Source organism: Manis javanica, chromosome 1 (genome assembly GCF_040802235.1).
Source record: "Manis javanica isolate MJ-LG chromosome 1, MJ_LKY, whole genome shotgun sequence".
Taxonomy (NCBI): Eukaryota; Metazoa; Chordata; class Mammalia; order Pholidota; family Manidae; genus Manis; species Manis javanica.
Window position 1 is genome coordinate 239,321,270 of NC_133156.1, and position 15,529 is coordinate 239,336,798.

Genomic DNA, 15,529 nt, shown 5'->3' on the forward strand with positions numbered 1-15,529 from the left:
TGAAATGAAAGTTGATAAGTCAGACATATCTTAACCTGCATCAGCCTGGTCGCATTTGACATAATAGAACGTTTCCATCACACCCAAGAGTTTCTATTGTTTCTCATCCCAGTAAGTCTCCCTCGACCACTTCCGGGGAACAACTGACTTTCTTCCTTTATTATAAAGTAAATTTATGTTTTGTAGCTGTTTTAATGAAAGCTCAATGATAAAATAAGTGTACTTTTATACCAGACTGTTCTGTCAAGGCACCAGGAAATCTCTCCAGAACAAAAGCCGGGCTGATGCTGGGGCCAGTGTCACCTGTTTCCCTTCTCTCCAGGCTCACAGACCCGGATTGCCTGCCCAATGTCTGAACCTCTGTGTCTTACATTTTCCAGCTTTCTAGTTCTTTGCTGCACAGAAGACAATTCTGAAAAGTCTTAATCTTTCCCTATTAGCAGTAAAAGACCCTTAATTTCTTTTCTGTAGTTGAGAAAGCTTATGCAATTTTCTCTAATAAAATATTTGTGATTGTTATTGTTATCATTATTATTATTATTATAGCTAATATATGGATGCAAACTTACACATGTAATGATTATTTATAACTAAAGTGACATGATATTTAAAGGTAAGATATTAGCAGTCTTTTATATCCTTGGCATGTATGTGTACATTCTATTTCTTCTGTATTATGTAGATGTGAAATGCTTTATAAGCAATATTATTAGTTAAATGTTGATGAAAGAGAAGCGATAATTTGTGGCTAGGAATTTCCCTCCCTTTTTCAGACTATTATTTCAGTGTGTTGCATGCCGGGCATTAGTGCCCCAGGATCAGCTGTCATAGACAGAAAGAGGAAACAGTTGTTAAAGTCACATTCAAGCTCAGTTCTTACAGTAGATGAGGGAAGCTTCCGTCTCATGAGAAGTACTGCCGAGCTTCACAACTTCAGGCCTCCATCCGCCTAACCCTGCTTGCAGAACACAGTGTGGGACTAGTCAGAATAAGCTCTTATGAGCATCCATTTCTATGACCATGTTCCAAGGAAACTATCGGACAAATACGCAAAATTACATGCAGACATATTTTTCATGCAGCAGTGTTTATAACTGCAGTCAAATAAAATCAGATTAAACCTCTAGGAGTCCTGAATGGTAGGTGCCTCTATGGTAGGTGAAGCTGCAATTTAAACTCATAATATTGATCTACATTTAATATGAACACTTCACTTATCTGCCATACACCAAATGAAAAAAATATAAGCAGGTTGCAAACGAATATTTCTCTTATTCATTTTTAAATTTTAAAAAATGATATAAAAGACTGCATATCATCACCTTGTCAACAGTAGTTTATATGTTATTTGGGTTGTTGTAAAAATTCTCTACTTTTCTTTAAGAGTTTTCTGCCTTTAAACTTAGAAAACAATCTATTCACTTAGTTTTGGGGGAAAAATATTACCCAAAATGTACTATTCTTTGGTGTGGGTTATAAAACCTCAGGACACTAAAAGAATACAATCACGGCTATCCGGGACCCATCTCCTTAATCATGTGCCCGTATTGCCATACACCATTTAAGGTAACATTTCCTGTTACTTTTAATAGCAACACAGTTTTTGCCTCACGGGAACACCTGCTAAGGACCATTTGGAGCGCGATGCCCTGTCAGTTAATACCATTTACAAATAGACTCACAGTTGCCATCAAGGGAAATTTTTTTTTATTCACTTTAATATCCAAAATAACCTACTTCTTAATAAATGCCAGAAATTAGAGACTTTTCACACTTTTGCTTATTATATGCTCCTAAAATCATTAGCAAAAATTGAAGGCATCTTATGCTTCAGATGTATATTGGAGCATGTAACTTTCTAAACACATTTCAAGTCTACTGTCCTCATATTAAGAGCTATGAAATGAAGGTAACCATTAAAGATTAACTCACCTGTTCTGAGGCACGTATTTCTCAAGCCTAACATAAAAAACCAATCTTGAATTTATATACAAGTTCAAGCAGGATGGCTCTTTACGTGGTATAATCTTTAATTCTGAATATAAGTTCATTTAGAATGATTATCAATAATGAGTGAATTAAACATTTCTAATGTAATATACAATTTTTTTAATTTGGGAAGGAGAAGGGTATTTTTCAGAATCTCTCTCATCCCCTTATCCTAAGATAAGTCCTTGCTGGCACCTTTCCATGAAGAATGTCAAGTGGCTGGGGAGCAGCTGGAACTTAAATTTTGGCAGGACCCGGACAGCCTCCCCTGACGGAATCTTTCTCCCTTGGGGAGCTGGAACTTATTATCCTGAAAAGATTAGTGTTCAGGAAAGGAAATCACAAGTTCTCCCAAGTATGTCCCTGAGAGCGATTTTGAATGGAGCCATTCCTGTTTCCAGCCACTGTTTCACAGGCCCGTGTGTCCTAACTCCTGGGGACCCAGCACCATACCACGGTCATGATTTTAGGCGATACCCCTGAAGAGGGCGCTCTGCAAGTGCGAACTGGTGGGCTCTTTCCAGCATGGCCCATGTGCACAGCAGCAAGGCAGATGGCTCCTGCCGCCTGGGGCTCATCGCAGATACTGAATCTCCGTTGTGCCTGTAAGAGGCTGGCCGCTGGATGCAGCGGGGGCAGCAGGTGGTAGAACCAGGGGCCTTTGCCTCCGTAGGCTCTGCTTACCCTGTTCCGGTCTACCGCTCAGAATGGGTGCTGGATGGAGATGCACCTCGCCTTGAAGGCCATGGTTCCTGCGTCCTCTTCAAGAAAGGAGGGGGGGTCACTAGCCTCTAACAGGTGGAGTAGAACTCTCCTGGGGTTCAGTGGATGGGGGGGAACCCAGAATGCACACGTTGCAGGGTGTCCATGCAGACGTGCCTACCTCTTCTGTCTGGGACCCACTTTTTCCCAATCAACTTGGCAGACCTACCTGGACGGAGAGCTCCACCTGTTGTGGAGCCCCACCACTGAGACGACTCGGATCTTTACCAGGTCGTGGGCTTTTGCACCGTCAGCTGCAGGAGACGACAGTCATTTTCTATGAAGTAGACCTCGGGCTTTTACACCTAGCCTTCAGTTGCTGATTACACATTCCCCTCTTTAATTATGTTTTCCTAGGTAGTCATTTCCCTAGCAACATCCAATTAATTCATTGTACTTATAATCACTATTTGTCCCTTTTCTCTCAAGCATCTGATACATTCAATCTCTCAGTCCATTTCCTTCTACTGATAGGTCAACCCCGTTCATCCTCAGTCAGAATTCTAACGATGGAACATCACCTTGCGCCCGGCACTGCCTGTATTCCACCTGCTGCCAGCAGTGGGTTTGTTATTGCTCAGAGCCCAATGGTAATTCAACTCTAGGATCCAGTTGGAGTGTCTGAATTCTTGGGCCACTGTGGGAACCCACTGCTGAATGATGGAGTACTGGTTTCCTGGTACTGGCAGAACAAAGGGCGCCCACCTGGGTGGCTAGAAACCAGAAACCTTCTTCCACAGTTCTGGAGGCTCAAAGTCCAAAGTCGCGGTGTCCTAAGGGCCAGGCTCCCTCGGATTCTAAGAAGGATCCCTTTTGGCCTCCTCCTGGCTTCTGGTGGTGGCTGCTGGTCCTTGGCATCCTTGACCAGCAGCTGCATCACTCCGAATCTGCCTCTGTCTTCACATGGCCTTTTCCTCCTATAAGGGCACCAATCATATTGAAGTAGGGCTCATCACAATGACCTCATCTTAATTACTTCTGCTAAGACTCTATTTCAGAAATAAGGTCACATTTAGAAGTATCAGGGGTTAGAACTTCAACATATCTTTTTCTGGGGGGAGAACATAAATCAACCCATAACAGGTGGGTTCTCTGGGAGACAGACAACTAAGATAAGATTTTTGGAGGATCCCTTGGGATTCATACATGTGGGTGGAAGGAAAGAATTCAGGACTGTAAAGGGAGAATTTATGAGGCTTGTTGGTTTTTTGAAAATGAAATGCAGAAGTGAATAAACTAAGTAAGCATTACATATAAAATATTTCAAACAATAGGGTTTGTGAAGGGAAAACAAGACGATGTTCATGTAAGTGAGGATTTGGACCCACTGTTCTTAATGTCTCTCAACATACCCACACCTGCCCCCACCTCGCACCTTCCTCTGATCATGGAGCCCCTGCTTTCCTCATAAGTAGGAGCCCCACTCTGTCCTCTCACGGGCTTGTCGTCACAAGCACACACCTGTGCACCCCAGCGTCCCCCATGCAGCCCTCTGGTGGCCTTAGATAGGAAGGGGCTCCCACTCTGTCCTCTCATGGGCTTGTCATCACAAGTGCACCCCCACGCACCCCAGCATCCCCCACGCAGCCCTCCGGTGGCAGTAGATAGGAAGGGGCCCCCACTCTGTCCTCTCATGGGCTTGTCATCACAAGTGCACCCCCACGCACCCCAGCGTCCCCCACGCAGTCCTCCGGTGGCCTCAGGCCTACCACCCCACAGTTCCTCCTTCCCCTCCTTCCGAATGTTGACCCCCCTGTTTCTTGATTCTTATCCACCTCGTTCACACTTTGCTCAACTGGGTTTCCTACCCAAGCCTTGCTGTTTCCTCGCTCCCTCCTACCATGGGTTCTACTCAAGTCTCTGTTCACTGTATTCGCTGTTGTCAAAACCACTAGATACCCACGTGTTGTCATATTCAATAAATTGTATTTTAAACCATGTCATTTCTTGGTTATTCTCTCGGGGTAGGTGACATAGTCCGATCCGGTTGATCATCCTTCCTTCTTGGATTTCATAATTCCACCTACTCCTCGTTTGGTTCCCAGTTTCTTTTCTCCTCCTTCCTGGTTTTTTTCTCTCTTTTCCAATGATTTTTGAAGCCAGTAGAATTTTGAATCCTCTTTTTCCTCAGAGCATGTTCTTGACTCTCTTTCCTTCCCTTTTCATATGATCTCAGATGACTTTAAATACCATGTAGATACTGACAACTCCAAAATGTGTATCTCACACCTAGACAGAGCTCAGCTCCAGAGCTCACAAGCTGCAGATCCTCGCCTGCAGCTGCCCCAGGAACATCTGACTAAGATGCCACCAAAATTCAAGAGTGCAGAGCTTCACACTGAGTCCGAATTTCTACCGCGCTGAACACATCTACCTTTACCGCTCAAAAAATCCTGGTCCCTTGTCTCTGCCCACAGCACCAGTCTCACATCACATGCTCTAAGTTTGCTTGGATATTTGGAGTCATTTCTGAGCAACCTCTCTCCTTTGCTTCAGCTTTCATCACAAACATGGAACCCAATTTCTTTCCAACCATATTCAAAAATTTCAAAGACTTGTCTTGCAGTGCATTTCACATCAAACTCCTGGAATTTCACACACCCCTGGAATGCCTCACTCACCATTGTGCTTCCTCAGAGATGGGACTCGCTCCCCAGCCTCGGGGCCCTCAGGCTGTGCCGGCCCCGTCCCCCACCCACCCCCCGGCTGCTGCCCCACCTTCCGGTCTCGTGTACACCTTACTCTTGCAACAATGCCTTTCTAACCATTCACTGCACATCCTCCTCTTTTCTTTTTCATGGTGCCCTATTTTCTTTCCCAGAGTCCTGATTGCATATATTTCTTTCACTCTTATTGCACATGCCCACTGGTAAACTCTGTCTTGAGAAAGTAGGACTTATATCTGTTCTGCTTTCTTACATATCAATCAAGGATCTTGTATATAACAATTACTTAATATATATATATATATATGTTCAACAAATACATAAGTAATTTCTCTACCTCTGTGTTCAGGGGTCTCTTGGAGTATGCTGTGTTTTTATGTTGATGCTTTAATCTTTTATTTGATGTGAAAGAAGCTAGAAAGTTCAATGACAAGGTCTACTCACTCCGCCCCATCCGTAATTTCACCTCCATGAGGCCTTCCGTTCCCATTAGGGACCAGGTTTCAACAGAAAGATGGAGAAATTACAATGGGTTGCAAAGCGAATGAAAGATGTAGGCTATTCTGTGCCGTTTGCATGCCAGAGTCCTCCAGGGACAGGTGGCCCTGCCTAGGGTTTTAAGGGAGCCTCCAAGCCTGTGGCAGTCTTTCATCTGAACACCTATAGTTTCTCTAAATACATTATTGCACCGCAATACAATGTTGTGCATTATTGCACAACATTGCTGCTGATTAGCCTTACCTTCAAATCTGGGTAGGGTTGGTATTATATCTATTTTACAGCTTAAAAGAAATACCTAGAGTTGAAAACATTCTTGCTTAGAGGCCGTCACTGCCCTTTGTTTCTCCTTTAGTCCTAGAATGGATGAAGTCCATCAAGAGAGGTTGCTGCCTACCGAGAGTTCTCCCAACACTATTTTCACACTGACCCCTCCTAGGACATGTGCTGTTTAAAATCAAGAGCTAGACTGCGATTAAAGATACTTCCTTTGTCCTCAGTCCTTCCTTTAATATATTGTGAGGCCAAGGATTAAGCCTCTGAAATATCCCCTATAAAAATAATGCAATGCACTGAGACCTGCCCTCTGAAAAGAGTTCATTTTCTCCACTCCACAGCATCCTTGACAAACTGCTCAAGGTGGTATGAGGCGCGTGGTCTCAAAGGCAGGCTGCCGTTCGCACTCGGCCAGCCATAAATTAAGTGCATGCATGCTGAGTGGGTCTCCTGGTAAAAGAATCACAGAGACAACCAGTCTTTGCCACAAGCAAAAAAATAAATAAAATAGCAAAAACAATACCATTTATGAGCTCCTAAACAGAGATAGGCATATAGAAAATCAGTAGAAAAGAAGAAATGAGTAAATTTTGCAACAGTATATTGTTGTAAGGAAAAATGCATGCACTTTATCCCAGTTGTCTCCGAAATTATGCAACCAAAGGAAAGGAGCTTGTCAAATCCCTTTCTAATTAAATTCATACATTTGTTCCTCTTCAAAAATGGCCACACACTCCATCTGCTAGAGCAGAATGCTTGGGTTCTCAGCCAATATTCTCCTGCTAAGCGGGTCTGCTGAGCCGAGGGGCACAGGGGCCCCCCACTCTTACAGCAGCTCCCTGAAAAGAGTTAAAAGAATTTCTGTTTGCACTTGAGTTATTTATCTACACTTTTATGATAAGAAGATGGAATATTGCAGGAAAGTTAAATCATCAGAGGGTTCAAGTTGCAGGCACAGCTCTGACAGGTTGACGAACATTTTTAGTGGTATGATAATTTGGTTGAAATGCAGTGACTCTTTTTAACAGCTCATATTAAATCAGAGGAATCGTTAACTAGAGCCTCTCAAAAAGAGTCTCAGACATCCGTGTGCATTTTCCATGGCATGCATGGTTAATCCACATGCTGGTCGCCTTTGTTCCGCGCTGCGGCACGAACCCCCCCAGTGAGCACTTCCATACTGGACGATGTGGAAGCTTTGCTGGTGACACTCCTTCTCTGTTAGGACTCAGTCCAGCCACCCACGTGAACCCGACCGTGGCCTCCTTCCCAGCTTCAGCTCAGTGAACCTCCTGTGCGAATCCACAGCGTGGCATTCCACACGAATTACATCCTCTCCTTCCACTCATTCTATCTACAAATATTATTTGAAAGAGTTTTATTCCCTCAGGTCAATCTTTTTGCAAAAACTTCAATGTCGTCTTCAGACTCCAAGTACTTTTAATATCATATAGCAATGCATCTTTTATATGATTTTAGATTTGTTTCTATATAAAATTTCTATCAAAGGGTGATTTTTAATAAATGCATTGAGATTTAGTACTTCATTAGGTAAATTTTAGTCATTTTATAATAATTATTATTATTGTAAATAATAAAGCCCATAGGAAGTGCTCAATGATTTGGCTGGAAGTTTACTCTTGCTTTGAGTAGATGCCAGTGGATAAAGTTTCGTGCAGTTTTCTCAGAGTGAGTTATGCGTGATGTTATTCAGTCCCACACACACCCAGGTAACACAACAGCTCTGGGGTGTGCCTAAGGGGCATGGCCCACCTAAGATGGTGACATAGCCCTTCCATCCCCCCTTCACAGTGAAACATTGCATACCTATTTAGAAAATAAAAGCTTTTTCCCTTGAATAAGTCCCTCATAAGTCTGAGTTTTGATAGATAGCATCGTTGTGTTTGATAATTTTTCAAACAGGTGAAGAGCTGTTTCTGATTGGAAGCAGACAGGTCATGCATAGGTGTGTGACCACAGCTCCACCTGCCATCAGAGGAGCCGGAGATTCCTGCATACGAGGCGCTGGCCCTGTCCCCGTGTCCACACTGTCTCCCAGCTCCGCACCAGACCGCAGGCATGCTGCTGCTGTTTGCTGGTCTTATTACTGGATGCCAACCTGGTTGGTGGTATAGTGCCAAAGCCTGGTCCTCTTCCTCCTACGACTCCCGAAGGCAGAGCTCCAGGGTCTGCCTGCTGCCCCCTTTCTGCTTCCACATGGTCTCTCTCCTCAGGCTGGGCTCTGCATCTGCCCAGACAGTGCTAGGAGAATTCGTGCTTCAGGAGAGGGTGGGCCCAGGGTGAGCCCAGGTTGATCAGACTTAGAAGTACAGGCTTTCTTTACAAACAGGCTCTGAGCTGTCTATCTTGAGATTGTATCTTCTGTTTCTCAGCAAGAAGACTTTTCAAGCGAATTCTTTTCAATAAAGCTGAAAAACACACCTTCAGACCCAAGCAGGACAGTTTTGTCTGCTACAGGCCTACTGGGCCAGCCATGCGCTCCTTTGTATCACTGCCTGTAGAGCAGAACTACTACCACATTTCCCAGAAAAAGGAACTTGAGGCACAGTTGCCTCTGTCCACATCAGTCAGAGCATCCACTTGGGGGGTTGCAAAGGACCTTCCTCCCTTCTCTCCACCCAGCCCACCTGGGGGCAGAAGTGGTATCCACGAAGGAACGCACTCTGCTGGCTGCATCCCCTCATTCATGCAGAAATTGCTTCCTGCAATGTTACCTCAGGGGCCAGTTCAGTGCTGGGAGCCTGTTTTCCTCTTCTTCTGGGGAGCCAGGGGGGAAAAGCGAGCTGTTGCCCACAGTACACAGAGACACAGGGGAACAACCCAGAGAAGGGCCCTTGGTATCTGAGTCCCCGTTTGATTTTCAAGTGATGGAAAATGCAAAAAAGGCAATGCATTTTTCTTTGAGGGGAAAGAGAGCCGACAACTTCAAGGCCATGAACCCTAAACAAACTCACAGCAAAACTTGATGCTATAAGAGTGGCTTAGGAAGTTTTCTAGAAAGACATAAACTTTTTGGCCTTTGCCAACCATTGCATCTTTATCATGTAGCGGAAATGCTTCACACATACTCCCATCCGTCACAAGGACTATTAAAAGACAACCTCATTGCTGAGATTTGATACAGTAATAACACTTACGGCTTCATCAAGGAGATTCTTAATTGAAATTGGCTTTTAATTTTCTGTCTAGAAGGGGGAAGTGAGGAATTCAATGAAGAGCAGGACAGCTTGGTGCCGCTGCCCTGAATCAAGGCTGGGCACCAGCAGGTTTAGGCAGCATCATTTAGACCAACAGGGCCAAGGCCAACACGGTGAAAAAGACAAACAGCACCTCTGTGTTACTATGAGCAGAGTTTATACCGGAACGTTCCGCAGGACAGGGGATGGGAGAATCGCTGATACACCCACAACTCTGAGGGAAGATATAATCAAAGTGATTTAGATTTCTCTTAAATTGACAACATTTTCCTTCCCTAGCTTATGTTAGTTAGGCTTATTGCTATGGGAAGAGACAAAGTTGGCTCATTTTGAAAATTTTATTTCCGCACCACTTACGTTGTAGCCTTAACTGAGTCTGCAGTTAATCATAATTATAAAATCATTAAAATAATTTGAGGACAGAAAAGAATGAGTGAACTCCCAGAGCTTGGTTTTTCTGTTTTTGTTTTTCTAATGGATACTTTTGCAAAAAGATAAGCTTTTTAACCAAAAAATCCTGTGGGTTAGACTACTATACAGTGCTCTAATGCTTTGACACACCTCAGTAAAACTGATTGATAAGTAAAGGGGGACATTGACTTTGAAAAGAGAAAACTTCCAAGAACTGTAGAAACGGAAACGTAGGAGAAAAAGGGACATTTATCATTATGTATTTGTTCTGGCAAACATTACTATTCAGATAAACAAGGGCAACGATGTGTTGATTTTATACACACACACACACCTCTTTTCTATCAAATACAGGTTGCATGAAGAAAAGCTACTGATTTGCAAATATGTTTATGTCAAGTCCCAAAAAGTACATATACTTAGAAGTTGGGAAGATTCCATTCAATAATACATGTAAAAATCAGCTTGATGATATTACACTGACCTCATTTATTGCTGTAATTGCAGTGGATATGCCTGTCACTCATTGCCTCCTGATGTGATAATTGCACAGCATGTGTATCAAGTCATTTTCCAATGTCATTGGGGGCTCTGCCTGTTCTGTTCATGCCCTTGTCAGTAATAAATCAAGTTTTGAAGACCACCAGTTGGAACCATGGAGCAGATCAAAACTGAGGCTGTGGCAATCTTTGTGACAAAGCGAATTTACCAGACACAGCAAAGGAATAATGTTCCTCCAAACTCAAGAAGCAGTGATGCACCCATTTGGAGAGGTGGCAGTTGAAATTTTGGTGTAAATTAGTGAATATTTTAAAGAACATTTAGTAAGAGAGTAAAGTCTTTCTAGATACGTAAGTCAAAATGTTCTAGCAAGTTCTAAGCATCCATCTCTACGTCGACAGCATGCTAGACATATTAGCCCATCACAAAGAGCTTCAGATGATGATTCGGGTTGTAGAAATAGCACTAACTTCAGGAGTTTCTGAAGGGCTCATTTTTCATAAACTGCTGCCTGCTTTTACAGGAGTGGGCAGCCCTGGTATCTAACAGCAGAAACACAGGAGAGGTGGGTATGCATGTTATCACCACTCTTCCTAAGAACAATGCTAATAAAGGACATTATAGAGAAAGAACAGTTCAATTTGCACCTATGAAATTGATCACTGCTGAAAAATTGTTTGGAAAGGAATACACGATGTATTTCATTACAGAATTATAAAATATTCACGTTTGCTAGGTGTTAAGAACCACCTCCCATTCTGCTCCCCTCAGAGCCTCTAATTCAATAGCATTGGGATGGAGCTCAGAAAGGAAGACGCATCTCAGGTGATTCCGATGCCAAATATATCCGCATGCACTCAGTGCGGCGTTTGTGCTTCCTCTGGGGACGGAGGGCACACTGTCAGAGCTCACTGAGACCAGAGCTCAGTTATTTGCCTTGTGGAATAAGGATCCATAAAATCTTAATTCATGATTGCTATCATTTCACAAATTCTTCATGCAGTGCTTATCAAATCATTATTGTAAGAGCAAATACATTTTTACCTCTGGTATTTTGATAAATATAGTTAAGCTCTAACTTGATGATCAACCTCATCTACTGGGAAAAAGAGTATTGCACAGGTGGTCAGAATCACAGGTTAGAGAATCAAAGGATCAGACTTAAATCTCATGTTCTACACATAGCGATGCCTTTCAGGTTCCGGGACCTGATTCCAATGTGTGTGTGTGTGTGAGGGGGGTGGGGAGGGGGGAGGGTGTGTGTGTGTGTGTGGGTGTATGAGAGGGGGGTCTTCCCATGTACCACACCCAGCAAATCCCAAACCCCAGCAGGGTGTCTGAGATCTCAACACAATTCTGATGCTCTCTGCCCAGAGACAGTACCAGACTCCCAGGTTAAGGACTTAGTCCTACAAGCCTGCCCTCCATCCCCAACTCCAGGTGCCAGTCACAAGCCCCAGGATGTTACCTGTGCTTCTGACCAACAGGCTACAGACTGGAGGTTCCCAAGACCTCCCGCCTAGGTTTGATATTTGCCAGAGTGACTCACAGAACTCAAGAAAACACTTAAGTTTGCCAGTTAGAAAAGATACAAGTTAACAGCCAGATGAAGAAATACACAGCGCTGGGCCCCAAATACAGGAGCTTCTATCCTCACGGAGCATGGGTTCCTGCTCCGTGGTGCGGGGGAGCATTCTGATGCCCCAAGGGTGGGAGCTCTCTGCAGCAGAAGAGGAGGATGCAAAATGGAGACCCTCTCCTTGCTGCATAGTCATGACTGATCACTGGCCAGTGGCTGATTCAGCCTCCAGCCCTGCCCTTGGGTGGGTCCAAGAGTCTGTCATTACCATAACAAGACACCATTTCGCCTTTAGGGCTCTGAGGTGTTGCCAGGAGCTGTGGGTGAAGACTGCACAGCCCTGGGAAATGCACATTTGGTCATCTGAAACACCAAATACGAATTTCTTATGACTTATTAAATTGCAGCTGCTTTCTGGATGGACAAGTCACTAAATTGCATTAAGTTTTGGTTTCCTCATCTGTAGACTGGGGACACTATGGTCCCCTTCCTCAGTGGGTTGTGACAGGCATTAAATGAGATATTGACATAATACACCCAACACATAGTAAATGTTTCATATATTTTAACTGTTATTATCACTCTTTATACCTACAAAAATTTGTGAAACTTCACCCTAAAGTTCATTAAATCTATTTTTATTTAGCCTGTCGTGAAGGCCAGGTACTTCCTCATTTCTGGGGATACAATGGCTAATAGAACATTCTTGGAGAATTTACACATGTACAGTGGGAAAGAACAGATAACAGAAATAAATGAATACACATATAATATAACGTTAGAAGTAATGAACCCAATAAGAAAAACAAAGCAGAGTGTGGCAGCAGGGATCAGCCAGGGATTCTGTTTAAGAAAGTTCTTCAGGGAAATCTCTGTGGACATAGGACTGGAGACTTGAGCAGATTAAATGGCTATTGGAGCTCTTGAACCTTAGGTAGTTCCACCAAATTGCCACATGTTCAAGCACTAGAATATGTGTCCACCTAATTAATGGAACCAGAACGTTTTAAGACAAGCTATCTCTGACATGTGTAAGTAAATTATAATGAATACATGTGCACATTTGTATATTAATATTTGTCTCAACAAGTTAAAAATAGCTTTTTCACTCAACATTATTAAAATCCATGTTAATGAAAAGTCTTCTTAATGCTGAAGAATTCATACAATCTGTGAGAGTACACATGCAGACATCTTTTAGGAGAAAACTGCCTATCAAATGTACTTTGTGTTGATTTATTTAAATGCTCCTAGGCTTGCTAGCAAAAATTGAAAATGAGAGTTTTGAAAATTCATTTGGACAATAGGAAATACAACATTTTAATTATTTATTTCCTGAGACAATATGTGCATCTCATACTTTGCATCTTTCCAAATCTTTGGCAGCAGATACCATGCAACATCGAAAGCAGATGGCCCACTAATTTTAAAACCCTGTTTTAACCAAAAATATTGGAATATGGTACAATTTGAATTAATAAAATTATATGAAAACATCCAACAAAAACTAGGGCTTGTGCCAAATTCAATAAATACTCAGTTGGAGCTCCCCGCTGCTATATCCTGCATAAGCCATAATAAATATATTCTTTAAGGCTTCTGCAGGCCTCAGCATGGAAGCCAGATGGGAGTTTTTATTTAATCTGGCCCTATTAAGAGAGAGCATATTTCTATCGCTGTTGTCATGTGCCTGCACTCTAAGCTTAAACTCTGATGGGGACAGGCCTAAAGTTTTAACTCCATGTGGTGATTTACCTAAAAGGATATAATGCCCATAGCACTACCGACACCTTAGAATGGATCATTCTTCACTATGGGGAGCTGTTCTGTGCCCTGAACCACACTCAGCAGTGTCCCTGGCCTCCTCCACCCACTAGATATGGGTATCACCCTCTTTACTTCTAATCTAGGCAGTCAGAAAGGTCTCCAAATATTGCCTATTTCCTCTGGGGGCAAAGTGCTTCTGGTTGAGAACTGCTGTAACACAACTTGTGTAAAGAGGTCTCTGAAGATTGCTACATCGTGGAGACGGCACCCATCAGACCCCGTGTTTACTGGAGGCCTGTACCTTTAACTCAGCAGAAAGGAAAACTTAGTACAACACTTACTTTTCTTCTATTAATTCATTAATATTTGATACTTAAATCAGAATTCCTATAGATGTTTGAATGAAAAACTAGAATCCCAATAGCTCCCCCATTTATTACTAAAGTTGTTGTATCTAAATAGCATAAATAAGGAATTAAATGACTGAACTGAGGAAGATAATCCTGTTTCCTCCTGCGCTGCCCACTGCTTCTCTGGCTGGACTCCCACTCGGCATTTTGTGAGTTGTGAGATGTGGACATCTCCCGTGTGGTGGACTGTTTGTTACCCACACAGCAAACTGATCCCTAAAACTATGAAGATGCCACAAAGGAGGTATAATCCTGCCACAGATAAAAATAATGGAAATGTTTAGTTCATGATACTGCATGAATCTCTTAACAATAACAACTTTTTAATTTATACCCAGCTACAAAACTTAATGCTCTATTAGTAGAAATTAATGATTGCTGCAGTATCTGTATTTTTGAGTGAAAAGCATGCTCAGATGTTTGAAATATTTTCTTTTTAATTATCATGTTAATTAATATCAGAACCAGATTGCCAGCTTAGCCTGTTAACATTGAAAATGCAATGCTTGATCAACTGGAAAAATTAAACTCTTCATAGAGAGTTTCATCTATCTAGGAAAACAACTGAGCTAAGAAGAGGAGACATAGTGTAGGCACGTGGCTTGTCTGCACAACCCGTTAGCTGCGCTGTGATTCTCGGCAACTCTCAAATGCCAGGGGACCTTTGCAGAATTGGTCTGTAATAATTAGTGGTGGAGTCAATCCCTATGCCAGTTTATCTGAAGTGCTCTCAAAAATTAAGTCAGTGCATCAGAGAAAATAAAGTCCTGTGAAATGGTGTGCTGCACAGCTGGAAGCCCGAGTGTCGTGTTGCTGAGCGCAGACTCAGTGGGCAGGCATAACGGACTCTTGCCCTGTGTTTCTCCTCTTTCATTCAAACCCTGACCTTGACCCAAATACCCCAAGAGTTTTGAGTCATATGTGAATCATTTTATAAGCTATTTAATACCAGAAAGTAATATTTATGACCCAGACTAAGACATAGGATTATGCAGAGTAGCAGAAAAGAACTACGGATTTTTGTTTGTAACTTCTGCTGCATAAAACACACGGAGGCGACTTGATGAGCATAGAGGGAGTCGGATGCAGCGTGAGATGAACTAGGCGTGAGTTCTGCTCTGTCAGGAGATTTGGGTATGAATTATTTGACTCATGACTTGGAAAAGGATTCTTGCCATAATAAATATTACTTTATTAATAGCAACATTAATAACACAGCAATATATTTAATACCACTAATGAGGAGTGACCTACCCGACCAAAAAAAAAAAAACAACTATAATTCAGCAGAGTTCCTTTCTTAGCAAGTGGTTCAGGCGCTGAAAGTATGAGAGGAATTATTAAGTGTTCTGAAGCTTCCTTGGGATCCTCTCTGGTGAAATGAGTGGTGACCTGGAAATGGTCTGTGATCACAAGCTGATGTTTGCTCTGTGTTCTTTGTAAATTTTATTT